Source organism: Herpailurus yagouaroundi, unplaced genomic scaffold (genome assembly GCF_014898765.1).
Source record: "Herpailurus yagouaroundi ecotype Mexico unplaced genomic scaffold, PumYag 162, whole genome shotgun sequence".
NCBI classification, from domain to species: Eukaryota; Metazoa; Chordata; class Mammalia; order Carnivora; family Felidae; genus Herpailurus; species Herpailurus yagouaroundi.
Genome location: NW_024412403.1, coordinates 50,387,345 through 50,403,421, shown reverse-complemented (window position 1 = coordinate 50,403,421; position 16,077 = coordinate 50,387,345).

Below are 16,077 nucleotides of genomic sequence, written 5' to 3'. Positions count from 1 at the left end.
TGCTATGCTATTATATACTAGGCACAGTGAATGATATATTACAAAGACTCTGGATTTTATCATCTTCCTCTGAACCATGTTGATTTGCTTTTCTATCAGGCAATTAAATTACTGAAGTGTGAAAGCACACTGTGACATACAATGTCACAGTGGTGGTGGTGGTGGTAGTGGTGATGGCAGCAGTGGATGGGCAGAAGGAGGGGAAGCCTTCTCTCTGGCCAGATGGCCTGATCCTTAGTGGAGCCAAGAATGTGCAAGGAATCCCATTGCTTTTTCCTCTCTATCCAATCACTGTTTAACCCCAGAAGCAGAGGAGAGACAGTTGTAGGAAATGTGATACAGAGTGGAGAGAGTGAAGGCCTCACTTTTCTGCCAGAGGAATAGGGCAGAAGCATGGATACTAGGAACTAGAAAGTGTCAGGGACTCTGAAGATAGGATGGAGCTAGAAAAAAATGATTCCATAAAGTTGTGTGCAAACCTTAGGCTCACTTTAAAGCTGTGAGTGCATGGATCTAACTGCAAATGGCATAGCAAAGGTTTTGAGAACTGAACTATAAGGTAGATCATGGACTAGATCCCAGACTGGCCACTGGTAGTACTCATACAAGACAGATCAGAAAAGCACTAGGCAGGCTTTGAAAACTCACCTGACATGGAGCCACGGACCACATAAGGTGAGGAGGACCTGAACCCAACCAGGGTGATGGCCTGCTAAAAAAATTTAAAAAAAAAATCCCATATGATTTAAACAAGACCTAGAGTCACATAACAGAATACATTCCAGAATTATTTGATGACATATAAAATACTAGGAAAATCTCAACATCTTGAAAAGGAATAGGAAATTGACAAATACTAACCTCAAGATGATATGGATGTTGAAATCATAAGATAACACCTACAAAGCAGCTATTGTAACCAGGCTTCAAGAAGTAAAAGTAAGCACTCAGGAAATGAACAGAAGGATGGACAATATTAGCATAGAAACAGAATGTATGCAAAACAACCAAATGGAAATTTCAGAAAAAAATATAACAAAAAAAGTTCACTTGGTGAGTTCAATAGCAAAATGGAGATGACAGTGGCAATCTTAGTAAACATAAAAACCAATATTATCTCATATGAACAACAAGAGGAAAAATATTTTTAAAAAAATAAACAGAGCTTCAGGGGCCTATGGAACAAAATCAAGAGATCTAACATTCATATCATTTAAATACAAAAAAAGAAGGAAAAGAATGAGATGCAAAGAAAAGTATTTGAATAATTAATGTCTGAAAACTTCCTAAATTTGGCAAAAGACATAAACTTATAGATTCAAGCTCAGTAAATCCCAAAACAGGATAAACTGAATAAAATTTATGCCCAGATATATGACCATGAAAGTTCTAAAAAATAAGAACACAGTCTCTTGAAAGCAGCCAGAGAAAAACAATGTACTATGGGGAGGGGAAAAACAATTTGAAGGTCCATAGATTTCTCATGAGAAACCATGAATGCCTCAAGGACATAATTCTTAATGTGTTGAAATAAAAGAACTGCCAACTCAGAATTCTAAATCCAGGGAAAATATCCTTCAAAAATGAAGAAGAAGAAAAAACATTATCAGATAACCAAAAACTAGAGGACTTTGCCAACAGCAGATCTCCTATGAAAGAAATGCCAAAGGGAGAGCTGAAGAAAGAAGGGAAAGGATCTCAAAGGGAAACTTGAAATTATGGAAGTGAAGAAAGATCAACAGAAGTGGTAACTATCTGGCTAAATATAAGACTATTTTTCTGCTATGTTCCTTAAATATTTACAATGGATGAAAGCAAAAATGATAACATTGCCCTTGAGGTCTCAATGTATGTCAGTATAATACATATGAAAATTACAACAGTAAGGGATCCGCTGGGTAATAAGATTTCTACATTCCATGTAAAGTGATAAAATATTATTCTAGGTAGATTGTGAAAAGTTAAGAATAAATATATTTTAATTTCTATTGCAACCATTAAAATACACACACAGAGACAAAGTCAAAAATTCAACAGACAAAAGAGAATACTAAAAAACATTCAATTATCACAAGAGACAGGAAAGTAGAAATGGAGGAACAAAAATCAGAGGAAAATAATAGAAAAAATAATAATAAAACAGTAGACCTATCTGTTTTTAGCATATATAAATCCAAACCTAGAGTTACCTTAAAAGTAAATGTATTAAATACATCAATTTTAAAATAGATATTTCAGAATGTACACAAGAAAAAAATACCCACAACTATATGCTACAATAAACCACTTTAAATATAATAACACAGGTAAATTAGAAGTAAAAGAATAGAAAAGATGCAGCATGCAAAGACTAATAAAAAAAAGTAGGACTGGCTATTAATATCATAAAAAAGAAAGCTTAGAGCAAGGAAAAGTTATCAAGGGTAAAGAGAGACATTACCTAATGATTAAAGGGTTAATTCACCAAAAAGACATAACAATCCTAAACATCTATTATCTAACAATAAAGCTTCAAAATACAGAAGACAAAAATTAATAGATTAAAAAGAGAAGTATTCAGTTGTAGTTGAATACTTCAACACTCTCATTCAATAATCAGTATAACAAATAGATTTTTTAAATTAGCAAAGATATAGAAGAACAGAAAAATACCATTAACTACCTGGAGCAAATCAACATTTATAAAATTCAACCAAATGACAGAACACACATTCTGCTCAAATGCAGATGAAACATATTCCAAAATGGACCATACCCTGGGTAGAAACAAACTTTGACAAAGTTTTTTTCTAACGAAACCATACAAAATATGTTCTCTCATCATGAGATTAAACTAGAATTCATTAACAGGAAAATAACTAGAAAATCTCCAAATATCTGGTAATTAAACTACCCAACTCTAAATTATCTATGGATCAAAGAGGAAGTTATAAGGGAAATTGGAAAATATTCATGAACAGAACAAAAATGAAAATTCAACATATTAAAATTTGTGGAATACAAAGAAGTGTATAGGGGAATATTTATAACATTCAAAACATATTAGAAAAGAATAAATTTCTCAAATCAACAATTTTAAAAGTTTGCCTTGAACTAGAAAAAGAAATACTAAAATATACCCAAAGCAAGAAAAATGAAGGAATAATAAACTGATAAAATTTAAACCAGAAAACAAACAAAACCAGAACTGATCCTTCGAAAATCATGATAAAATTAATAAACCTGTAACCAGACTGATGAAGAAAAAGAAAAAAAAATATATGTGATAACAATATCATGGCCAAAAAAGTCGCTACAGACTCTGTAGACACCAAAAGGATAATAAAAGAATACTACAAACCACCCCACACATAAGTAGGACAAAATAGATGAAATACACCAATTTCTTAAAAAATACAAACTTCACCAAAACTCACCTAACCATGGAATATATCATTTGAATGACTCTATATCTATTAAAGAAATTTAACTCATAGTTTATAAATCTCCAGGTGATTTCACTGGTAAATTCTACCAAAGATTTGAAGAAAAAATAATATCAATTCTACAGAAAGAAAGAGGAAGGAAGGAAGGAAGGAAGGAAGGAAGGAAGGAAGGAAGGAAGGAAGGAAGGAAGGAAGGAAGGAAGGAAGGAAGGAAGATCTTCCAGAAAATAGAGAGGAAGTAACACTTCCCAACTGATTCTGCAAGACCAGCCTTACCCTGATATCAAAACCAGAAAAAGACAGTAAAAGAAAATTGCAGACCAATACACCTAATGAACATAAACACAAAAATCTTTAACAAAATATTACAAATTAAATCTAGCAATATACAAAAAGAATAATATACCACTACTAAGTGGGGTCGTTCCAAAAATGTAAGGTGGATTTACTATTTGAAAATCATCGTAATCCATCATATTAACCAGTTAAAACACACACACACACACACACACACACACACACACACACACGCAAACACACACCCCACATGATCACATCAGTTAATGTAGAAAAAGCATTTGACAAAATTTAAATGTATTTTATGATAATAACTCACATAAAACCACGAATAGAGGGGAACTTTCTTAACCTGACAGAAGGCATCTACAAAAATCCCACATCACACTCAGTGGTAAAGACTGAATGTTTTTCTTCTAAGATCAGGTACAAGGCAAAGACTTCTACTCTTACCCCTCCTATTCAGAATGTTACTGTATGCTCTAGCCAGTGCAATGGGAGGGAGGGAGGGAGGGAGGGAGAGAGAGAAAGAGAGATAGGAAGGAAGGAAGGAAGGAAGGAAGGAAGGAAGGAAGGAAGGAAGGAAGTTAAAACATACAGATTAGAAATAGAGAAAACTGTTCCTATTTACAAACGAAATGATTGCTAGAAAATTGGAGGAAATTTTTTTTCAAGGTTGGGTGAGGCTTTTAAAACTAAATTTATCAAGATCTCAGCAGACAAAGTCAACATTCAAATAATAATAGTATTTCTAAATGGTAATAATAAAAAATTAGACACTGAAGTTTTTTAAATATCTTATTCAACATGTCCAATAAATAAAAATGAAAGAAACAGATATGAATCTTTTAAAACTTTGTGTAGAATCTGTATGCAAAAATCTGCAGAACATTAATGAAAAAATAGAGTGTTAAGTAAATGGAGACGTATGACAAATAGTACCCAGCAATAAAAAAGAACAAAGTACTGATGCATGCAACAACATGGATTAATTTTTAAAGCCTGTTGAATGAAAGAAGTCAGACAAAAAGGAGAACATTTTTTTATTTCACTTGATGACAAAAAAATCAATCTATTTCTCAGAACAATGGATGCCTTACAGAGAGTAGGGATTATCTGAAAGGAGGCATAGGGGACTTTCAGGAGTGATGGAAATGTTCTACATCTTGATTTGTGTGGTAGTTACACAAATGGATTCACCCACTAAAACCCATTCAGTTTTACAATTAAGATCCATGAATTTTACCTTAAATCAAATTTATCTCAAAGATTATTTAATAATCTGTTCCTGTTTCTAGAAACCTTGGAGCCCAGACTCTAAAAGCCTTATTACAAACACATCTACATAGTTTATTACTGAACATCCCAAGAATATATTCTCATTCCCTAATAACCTACCCTACCAGGCCTCCGTAAAAAGTTACATAGTCTGAAGACAATTTTCTAGGCTATTTTTTCCATGGAAACAATGTTTAATTACACAAGTAATTAAGGCTTTTTTTTTAAGTTTGGGGTCTGGGATTAATTTGGGGTCCTTCTAACTTCATAAATATTCTGAAGTAGCTTCTCAATAAAATTTCAAACAAGTCTGATAGGGAACTGTCCATGCAAGAAGCCAGAAGAGGTAGAAAAACTCAAACTGGTAATTTGGACATAGCCCCTGATTTAGAGTTTTAAAATGGATGGAACTTCTCAAGAACTCTGTGTAGCTGGTGAATCTATAAAGACAACACAAGAGTGATAGCACAGTTTATGAAGGCAGCTGATAAGTGTCACACAGCACCTCCACTGACCTCAAGGCAATTTTCAGAGAGTTCTCGGTCATAACTTACACATAAATGAAACTCGAATTCTGATGCACATACTCTGTGATGTCAGGAATCTGTGAAAAATGAGTAAAGGAATAAGTTTCACACTTGGTTTTGACATAGTACAGAACAGAAATACCAGCTCAAGATGGCAAGATGATTCATGATCCAAGCCAATTAATTCAGAGGAAATTTCACAGTCATGAGTGATCACAGCAATTTAAGAACTCCAGACATATGCAGAAATTTTGGGGCAGAGAGGTTTCACATGTTATGAAATAGGGAGTTGACAAAATTCTATCTCTGGGATAAACATCTAGCATAGGAAGGATGTGCCACATATCAACAGATTAATTAATGTGAACATTAATTAGAAGAACATTCCAAAATTCCAAAGGGAATCCTTTCTCCTGAACAATACCAAAAGATTGTTGTAGCTTAGGCTGCTTTTATGTATATACGGATAGATAGATAGATAGATAGATAGATAGATAGATAGATAAAGTTTATTTTTGAGAGGGGGGGCGCGCACATGAGAAGGAGAGGGGCAGAAAGGGTGGGGCGGGGGGACAAAGTATCTGAAATGGGCTCTGTGTCAACAACCGAAAGCCTGGTGCAGGGCTTGAACCCACAAACCATGATTCATGATCTGTCATGAACCCATGAGATCATGACCTGAGCTGAAGTCAGACACCCAACCAACTGAGCCACACAGGTGCCCCTGGCTTAGTCTGTCTTAATGGGATAATTTGCATTCTTATGTAGGTTCTATGGCCCCCAACAGCCACCAAGTTATTTAGGCAAAATTTGTGGTGCCAGTTAATTAATACTGTCTGAACAGCTCAGCCTTGATTAAAAAACACTCAATCAAAAAATACTTTCATTATTCATCCTAGTAACACCAGGAAGAAAAATTCTATTTGTATGCCTATATGTTCAACTATCACTAAAATAGAGGTTGTTGGGTTTGTTTGATTAATTGCCTGTTCCAAAGTGTGGCAATACTTCTGAGGGCAGTGGGGAGAATGTCCTTGGGCTCCACCCCAGTTGAGGTTCAGTGAATATGATTGTGGCCCTTGTAAATGCCTTGATCTTAGGCTTCAGCAGCCAAGAGTAATGATCAAAATTCTGAAAGAAAAATTTATAGCAAAACTTGCAATTACTTATTTGTAAAAGTAATTATAGCCTTTCTTGAATATTAAGCAAAGAATCCCCTTTCTGACAATTCTGAATCAATATTCTCCTTTTTGTCATTTAGCTATGTTCATAGAAGTAAAATAAGATTATGAAGGACATGGAAAATCTAATCAATATGGTTTACTTTGGTCAATCTATTTAATCTGCATAAATATTTCATGATATAAGTTAATTTGCTAAATATAATATAACTTGCAATTGATAAACTACGTGTTGCCTAGAAATACAAAGTGATACCACATGAAATGCATCTTTGGTTTCCCCCATACGTTGCCTTTCTGTAATTTTTTCCCACCCCACCCCACCATCCTTCATCTAGACATGCATTATCAAATACAGGAACCACTATCTACCTCTGGCTATCTAAATGTTAATTCAAATTAGCAAAATTAAATAAAATTTAAAATTCATTTTCTCAATCACACCAGTCGCATTTCAAGTGCTCAATAGTCAGTAGTGACACGTGGCTGTAATTACCGTACTGAACAGTGCAAATGTAGAACACTTTCATCACTGCAGAAAGTTCTAATGCACAATATTGGTCTAGATTTAAGAGTTTTGCTGTCCCCTGTCTGGCAAGGATTCTCTGTACCTAGGCTATGCCTTCCCAAGCATCTCTTCATGTTCTTCTTCCTTACACTTCTCTTACCTTCCTAGCTTCCCTGAGCCTTCTCATGCCAACCCCGTAGAAAGTACTGTTTTGTAATTCCTTTCTTGAGGACCTTCCTCTCAAATTAATTAACTTGATAAACTGATCTGTAGTTGGGTAATTTATAGATGTACAGAGTTGGTGTGTTCTTCCTCCAAAGTAACCCATTTCTATTTTAGCAGAAAGCTCCTGCAGATATCATGCATTTACACAACGGGTTAACTCTGAAAGTGGTGGCTTCTACCTGGAAACTTTGGTGAACAGACCTCAAAAAGCAAGAGCCCTCAGAATACCTTTCCTAGTGAAGAGAGAAACAAAGGCAAGAAAAATGTAGCTAAAATGAAATCTCCTTACAGCCTGTAGCCCTCTGATAGACACTTGAAACATGCAGAGCGTGACCATCCTCAAGGAATGCATGTCTGCCTTCATGCCTTATTTTTGTTTTATTAAAGACTAAAAGAAACCTTATCTTAATAGCAGCTATCCCCTCAAGGTGTTGAAAGCCTTGCTTCCAAATTCCTTAGAGACTTAGGCTATTCCCTAACCCCCACTTAATTAAAAAGTATATAATCAGGGGCACCTGGATGGCTCAGTCAGTTAAGTGTCAGACTTCAGCTTAAGTCATGATCTCGCAGTTCAAGGGTTTGAGCCCCATGTCGGGCTCTATGCTGGCAGCTCAGGGCCTGGATCCTGCTTCGGATTCTGTGTCTGCCTCTCTCTCTCTCTCTCTGCTCCTCCCCTGCTCTCTCTCTCTCTCTCTGTCTCACGTGCTCTCAAAAATAAACATTTTTTTAATAAGTATATAATCAGTCCCTCCTCACAATCCCAGTGCAGCTGTTTCTGCCCATGGGGTCCTATCCCTACGCTACAAAATCACCTTTTTGCACCAAAAACGTCTCAAGAATTCTTTCTTAGCCATTTGCTCATGAACCCTACTTTGTAATTTCATCACTAGCACATATCCTGTTGGCCTATCTACCCACACTAGCCTTGGGTCACTATGTTGTTTTGTCTCTTAAGAGTCCTGGGCTGTGCCTAAGTGTTAGCACAAAAGAGGCTGTGCTATGCATCTGACAAGGAATAGGAATAGTAGGTCAAAAGAAATATGTTTGTTTTGCTTGTAACTATGAAAATTGTTAGCGTCCAGGGTGGGGCTTTGGTATCATAATTCATTTACTCTTTGTCTACCCTAGGATCCCTGCCAAGTCATCACACTAACAACAATTAACGGCAAAATAAGAGATAATGTAAGGTTCTTAGTAATCGTTTGGCAAAGGTTCCCTTCTCCCGCAACTCAGGGCTCTGATAAAAACTGAACCAGCTTAGGCCAGGAGACATAAAAAGGGGGAGGGGGAGGGGGAGGAAATGAGAGAACATTTCTGACCCCTTAAGTAAGAGAAGATCAGGTGTGCAGACAGACTCCAGTTTTCCCTGTGGTCCATTAACTGTGTCAGTGAGATGCAATGGCTGCTGTGCCCGGGGGGTACAGCTCTTCCTTGCCTCCTTACCACCAAGTGCAAGAAGTCAAGAGAAATCCCCACTCCTCAGAAGGCCCTAGCTCTCTTAACATGTTCAAGAAAAAACAGGTAGAAGAGAGAAAGAATAGTCTGACCTGCTCAGGAGAAAGTCACGTGCCACATCCAATGTCCCACATTCTAGATTCAGCTTACTGCTTCCTCATGATGTCATTTAACTCCATATTCTCTATATAGCAATTTTTGTATAACTAAACTATATCTTCTAGGAGAAAAATAATAAAATCAATGGCATCTCTTCAGTGTTTTGTTAATTTTTTTTTTTTTTTGGACTTCAGAGTTTATTTTTTTATCTTTCATCAAAGTATTTGACGTACATACATTTAATAGTGAAGTAGTGCTAAATAGTTTATTAACAAAAACTTCCCCTGCCCCTCTGTATCTCTTTTTAGCTACTTCTTCTGGTAGTTACCTGAATATGTCCAAATGGCATTTTTCTACTACTGTCACTTCAAAAACATTTTATTATGAAAAATGTCCAAAACATACAAAAGTTAGAGAGTAGTCTGATAAACTCACCCCATGCACCCATTGCTTACTTTCAGTTACTATCAACCCATAGTCAATTTTCAGTTCATCTGTATACCTATGCTCCTCAGTTGTATGTTTAAGCAAATATAAGATATCTATTTGCTTTTTTTAACCCTAAATATCTAATTTTAACCCTAAATATCTCAATAAATATTAATACACATCACTAAAAAAAGACTTTAAAAATGCAATCATAATATCATTACACATCCAAATTTGACAATTATTCCTAAATATTATCAAAATCCAATTATTGAAGATATGTACCAATTTTCCTCATAATTCTTCTTTATATAAATCATAATACAAAAAACAAGGTGTCTTTTTTTCTGTTATTTAAAATCCCCTTTTTTAATTTTTTTAATGTTTGTTTATTTTTAAGAGAGAGAAAGATAGAGTGTGAGCTGGGGACAGGCAGAAAGAGAGAGGGAGACACAGAATCTGAAACAGGCTCCAGGCTCTGTGCTGTCAGCACAGAGCCCAACTTGGGGCTCAAATTCACAAACCGTGAGATCATGACCTGTGCTGAAGACTAACGCTAATTAACTGAGCTACCCAGGTGCACCTCTCCTTTCTTTTTTTAATCAATGGCAGTGGTTCTCAACTCCAACCAAGTTTGTCTGAGGACCACTTGGAGGTGAGGATGCAGAATTACAATGGCATCTACTGGGTAGAGATCAGTGATGCTGCTAAAAACCCTGAAACAAATAGCAAAGCCCCAACAAAAAAGAATGACCTGGCCAAAATCTTGAAATACACCAGTGAACTGAGCTTTTTTACCTCTAACATTTTTAATGTACAGTCTCTTGGCTTTATATATATATATATAATCATGTCATTTGAAAATAATTACAGCTTTTTTTTGTCCTTGTCAAGAATCTGTATTTCGTGCTTTATTTTCATGCTGATTATACTGACTAGAACTTCCAAAATTGTGTTGATAGTGAAAATATTTTTGTCCTACTCCAGACATTATCTGAATAAGAATATCTGAGTAAGACTATGTTTACGTTTTAAACAGCTAATGTGATTTTTAATAATGATTTCTAACATTTTCCCTCTTTTCTCTCAAACTAAGGCATGAAATTCAACTAATCAAAACTCTGGGTTTGTGACATACTTCTTATTGGTCCACAAAACTCTTTTCTGTTTATTTTGCTAAGGCTGTTTCTTCTATTCCTTCTCTACCAAGCATTTAACAATCGATATTGAACTAAATCAAATTCCTTTGTATATTTATTAGTATAATTTTCCTCTTGTAACCTATTATTGGATTACTTTTTGTGGTTCCACATTCCTAGATTAAATCCTACTTGGTTTTTGTGTATTGTTTGTAGAATATTGTCATAATTTAGTTGGATACATTTTGTTCAGTTGGTTTTTATTAATTATTTTGCATGGAATAAGTTATCTTTACTTTTTTGTGGACTTTATCAGGTTTTGAATCAGAATAACACTCCTATTTTATTAAAGAAAAAATGGAGGTACAGAGAAATTGTATTTTGACAATTAGGTGGTGAACTACTGAGGCTGTACTGTTGAATTTTCTACTCTGGAAAGCTTTTAAAAGAAGCAAGTTAACCTTTAAATTAAATGCTTTAGGGCACTCTAGCCTTCAAGTAAACATTAAACTTTTTTTTATTTATTTTGGTGGGGGGGGACCTAGAGAGAGAGAGAGAGAGAGAGAGAGAGAGAGAGAGAGAGAGAAAGAGAAACAACCAGCAGGGGAGAGGCAGGGAGAGAAGGGGACCGAAAATCTGAAGCAGGCTCTGTGCTGATAGCAGGCTGACTTTGGCTCAGGTCATGATCTCACAGTTCATGAGTTCAAGCCCCCATCAGGCTCTGTGCTGACAGCTCAGAGCCTGGAGCCTGCTTTGGATTCTGTGTCTCCCTCTCTTTCTGCCCTTCCCCCACTCATGCTCTGTTTCTCTCTGTCTGTCTCTCTCATAAATATTTTTTTTAATTTAAATAAATAAAATTTAAAAAGTTGAATTACATCTTACTGCCCCAAGGAAGTTTTGCTTCCTTAAGAGCTATACCACATTGTTTCCCTTAAGTGAGATAGAGACTATGAAGAAAGTAACTCCACAGCCAAAACACCCCACACAGCAAGGTTAACTAGAATTTCCATGTGTTTTTATAATCATTCTATAACTTAGGTTTGTTAAATTAACAATACTCACTATTCCTGAAAGGAAGTATTTTTCTTTCAGCCCAGAATCTAGTTCTAGTCACTCAACCCCTAAAGCAGTTGTTTAAATGCTATTTACTTTGAGCCTCAATTTCTTTCTGCAGACCATCAAGCACCTTCACATTTAATGACAAGAACACACTCCACAGAAGGAAACTTCCTTATATCATCTTTGGGGTATTCCCCCCAAAAATACCTTCTATATTCATCTGTATTTCTACTTCTTTATCAGATTCTAACATTAGTAATTCTACTATACATTAGCTATTCTGTCTGTTCCCCAGTGGATGAGTTTACATTGGTATTGTGATTCATTTGAAATTTCAAGGGATTTGGGTCTGAAGGCTGGAGTCTAGTCTCTGTTCTTCAACTAATTAAGCCAAGCCCCATTTAATTTCTTCTTCCAATTTTAATATTAAGGTCCCCCCACCTATTTAACAAGTTTGTCACAAGAAACAAGCGAGATGAGGTATATGAACATTCTTCAAAATATGTAAAAGGAAAATGCTAGTCATTATTTCAGCAAGCAGTAACTCAAAATAACAACAGCTGCCATTATTGGACACTTGTTAATACGAGAGGTTCCATCCTAAAAACATTACAAGCACCATCTCATTTAAGCCTCTCAAAAACAATGAGACAGATACTCTTAGTAGGTGAAGAATTACAGTGTTAAAAAACATTAATATTATTATCAAGGAAACAGAAGTTATAGAATTTATTAGCCTAGGTCCTCTGACTCCAGAATGGAAATCTTACCCTTTGCTCTCAAAAGCAAAGATGCCAAAGAATAATGCTACTTAGTATGGATGAAATATTAAATTAATGACCAACAACTTAATTCTAGAATTTTCAGTCAGGCTACATGAAGTAAAAGGCTACCAACCTCCCATTTCCTTGTTTGTGACCCTTGCCTACAGGATATTGGATACATGCTATTTGCCTCTGCAAAGCTACTCTTCACTCTGCTCTGTGACCAGGAACACTGGCCTGTATGTATGAACAGCATCAACAGACCCATCACTTTCTGACTCTGGTTGGACTCAATCAAGAGACACACTTTTTTTAATTTGTGCTAGAAAAAAATCAAGAAAACATGCATAAATTTATAGGATATCCAAAAGTTACATAATTTACCTTTCTTACCCTTTCCATTTTTTTCTTAGTTTTTAGTATTGTTCCTCATTAAGCCTCACATCTCCAGAAATGTAAGTACACATAATTAGGGAGTTACATTATTTTTAAAAATACATATCAAAATCAATATGATTTTTATTGTATCTTTGATTATTAAATAATTACTTATAATTTCTGAACTTATCAGATTTGTAGATATATGGCTTAACTAGAAATATTAAGGAACCATGTGTTTTGTTACCATAAGATGAAGAATGAGTAGAACAAAACAGGGGACAGTCTAGTCTGATATTCTCTGGTTCAGCCAAATAGTCACTTTGACCTCACATTTTTGGGAGACCAGAGAATGTTCAGAGAAAAGGGACCCAAATGGTAAGAAAACATGAAATATATTAACACTGGTAAAAAATCCTGAGTGGGCTTAACCTGAAAAAAATAGAATTTTGAGAGGAGGAGGAAAAGAGTTGGCTTTAGTCTTAAAGTGTAGACAGAAGAAATTATGCTTGTTCCACACAGCCTTAGTATAATAAGAACCTTTTGAACAATAAATGCACAGTAATTGTTTTCAGCTCAATATAAGCATGCTTTGTGTCTCAAGATTGAGCTCCAGCCCAACACATCACTGTGGGGTCAGACCTGCCTGGTGAACTAAAGGGGAATGTCCAAGATTACTTGCAAAAGAGACCTAGGAACCTCCTATATCATCTTGTTCATGAAGAAGACAGTGGGCACAAAGATGCTGGTTCACAAACACAGCCTTCTTCAGCTGGGGAGAGAGTGGACTCTGAAAAATACATGGTGACGTCTCCTGATCCAGTCCATGAGGGAATCACAACTAGATCTTAAGAAAGAGAGGTGGGTAGGTAGATTGGTGAGTGCCATAAGTAGCAACCAAAAGTACCATCTTCACTAACAATTCCGTAAGACTTTAGGGCTAGGCAGCACTGCTTTGGAGACATACTAATGAAAAGTTATTTAAAGGGGGAAAAAATTTTTTTTTCAAGTGACTCACAGCAGAGGAAGGGCAGTGGAGCAACAAGACAAGGAACAAACAGAGGCCTCTTCATAGTAACTGAACATGACTCACTGGCCTTGTTTGTGAGGACATATGAGACACCTCCTGAGTACACCTCAGTATGTTAGAAGCTGGGGAATATTTTAGGTTAATGGAGTTTTCTAATACCAGATGAGGCATGACAAAGCAAAACTCAGGTTACTTAAAGATGAGCTCTCCTCCTAACTCTTCTCTTTTATCAAAATATAGAATAAGCTGCCTAGAGAACACTCCGTCAAGTACCAGAGGGTACATCCTCGCACCTAACCCAGCATTGGCATAGAGTGGGTTATTAATAAATATTTGTTGAATGTGAATTCAACATGTCTTACTGATAATTTTTCTCTCTCAAAAGTTTGAGGAAGCACAAAAGGGGATGCTTTATCTGTCATTCTCTTATTTTTCACTCAATTCCAGTCAACAAGGAAGAACTGCTTAGTGAAGGAGAAGTGATAGGAATGTATTAAGAAGTTGTGAGCACTCCTTGGAAACTGGTTGATTCCAGGACTGGTGTGGGGAAAATACAAGAATAGCACAAAGCATCTTGTGGTGCTAGAAAATAAGAAGTGTTCAAAATAAAGGATGCAGGCATGTGAAAAAGGCACAGTACCCTGAAAGAGCATTCAATGGCCTTAATTGGAAAAACTTTATCAGAAAATTAAATAATACATATGGGATAATAGCCTCAATAATAAAATTAATATCCATAAATCCATCCTAATATAAATATATGATTGAATAAATAAATACATAAATGGGGTAGAATAGCCCAAGGTTCCCTACAAAAGCATTTCATGAGCCTTCACCTCACATCTACTGGAATGGCTATTTTCAAAAAGACAAGAGACAAGTGTGGGAGGATGTGGAGAAAAGGAAACCCTTGTGTACTTTTAGGAATGTAAATTGGTGCAACCTCTATGAAAAGCAATATGGAGTTTCCTCAAAAAAATTAAAAATAGAAAAACCATACAATCTAGTAATCCCACTTCTGGGGATATATCCAAAAGAAATGAAAACAATATCTTGAAGAGATATCTGCCACCTCCATGTTCATTGCATAATCGCATGCAATAGCCAAGAGATGGAACAACCTAAGGATCCACTGATGATGAATAAATATGAGATAGATATGGATGATATAAATATAGATATATATTTTTTCCAGCCATTTTTAAAAAAGGAAATTCTGCCTTTTGCAATAATATGGGTGGACCTTGAGGGCATTATGCTAAACTCACAGATTGGAAGTTACTATAGAAATGTAACTAAATGTAATGAGCAAACTTTGACTGGATCCTAGAATAAATAAAAAGGAAATTTGTGGAAAAAGTGAAATCCAAATAAATTCTATAATTCAGTTAATAGTAATTTACTTCTTTTTTTAAGTTTATTTATTTTGAGAGAGACAGAGAGAGTACAAGCAGGGAAAGGGAAGAGAGAGGGAGAGAGGGAGAATCCCAAGCAGGCTCCACATGGTCAGTGCACACAACCCAATGCAGGGCTTGAATTCAAGAACCATGAGATCATGACCTGAGCCACAATCAAGAGTCAGACATTCAACCAACTAAGCCACTCACACACCCCAATAGTAATTTAGTTCTAAGGTTAATTTATTAGTTATGATCATTGTTTTATGGTTATGTAAGATGTGAAAGACAATCTAGGTGAGTAGTATATGGAAAGTCATTGGACTATTGCTGCAACTCTTCTATAAGTCTAAAATTATCTCAAAATAGAGAAGTTTAAAAATATATGATGAGCACATCCTAGAATCCCCAGGGCAGGAAGACTGGAACATTGGATAAAATTAGTATACACTCACTTACCGTTGGGACAAGTTTCTAAAAGTTCAGAGAAAAGACAGACATGATCTCAGATCCAGAGATCCCAAAGGGAAAGTGATTCAAGAGAAAAAGTGGACCTTAATAAGAACAACAAAACATATGAGAAACTTCTGAATCATCTTCCTGCTTCTTCCTTCCCCCATTGCCAATCAACCACCTAACCCTATCAGTGCTGCCTCCCAAATGTCGCTCCAACAAAACCCCTCCTCTCTAGTTGGAATTTTCACCTTCCTCTTGACTAATGATTTCCCCTTCACAAGTTGTCCCAAGTCTAGCATATCCTAAGTTGATGTCACCAGGATTGTTTTTCTAAAAGAGGAATCTATTTCCCTTCTCTTGTCCAAGAACATTCAAGTTTTTTTTCAAATTCCTTAACATAACATACAAGGTCCCTCACCATTTAGCTGCT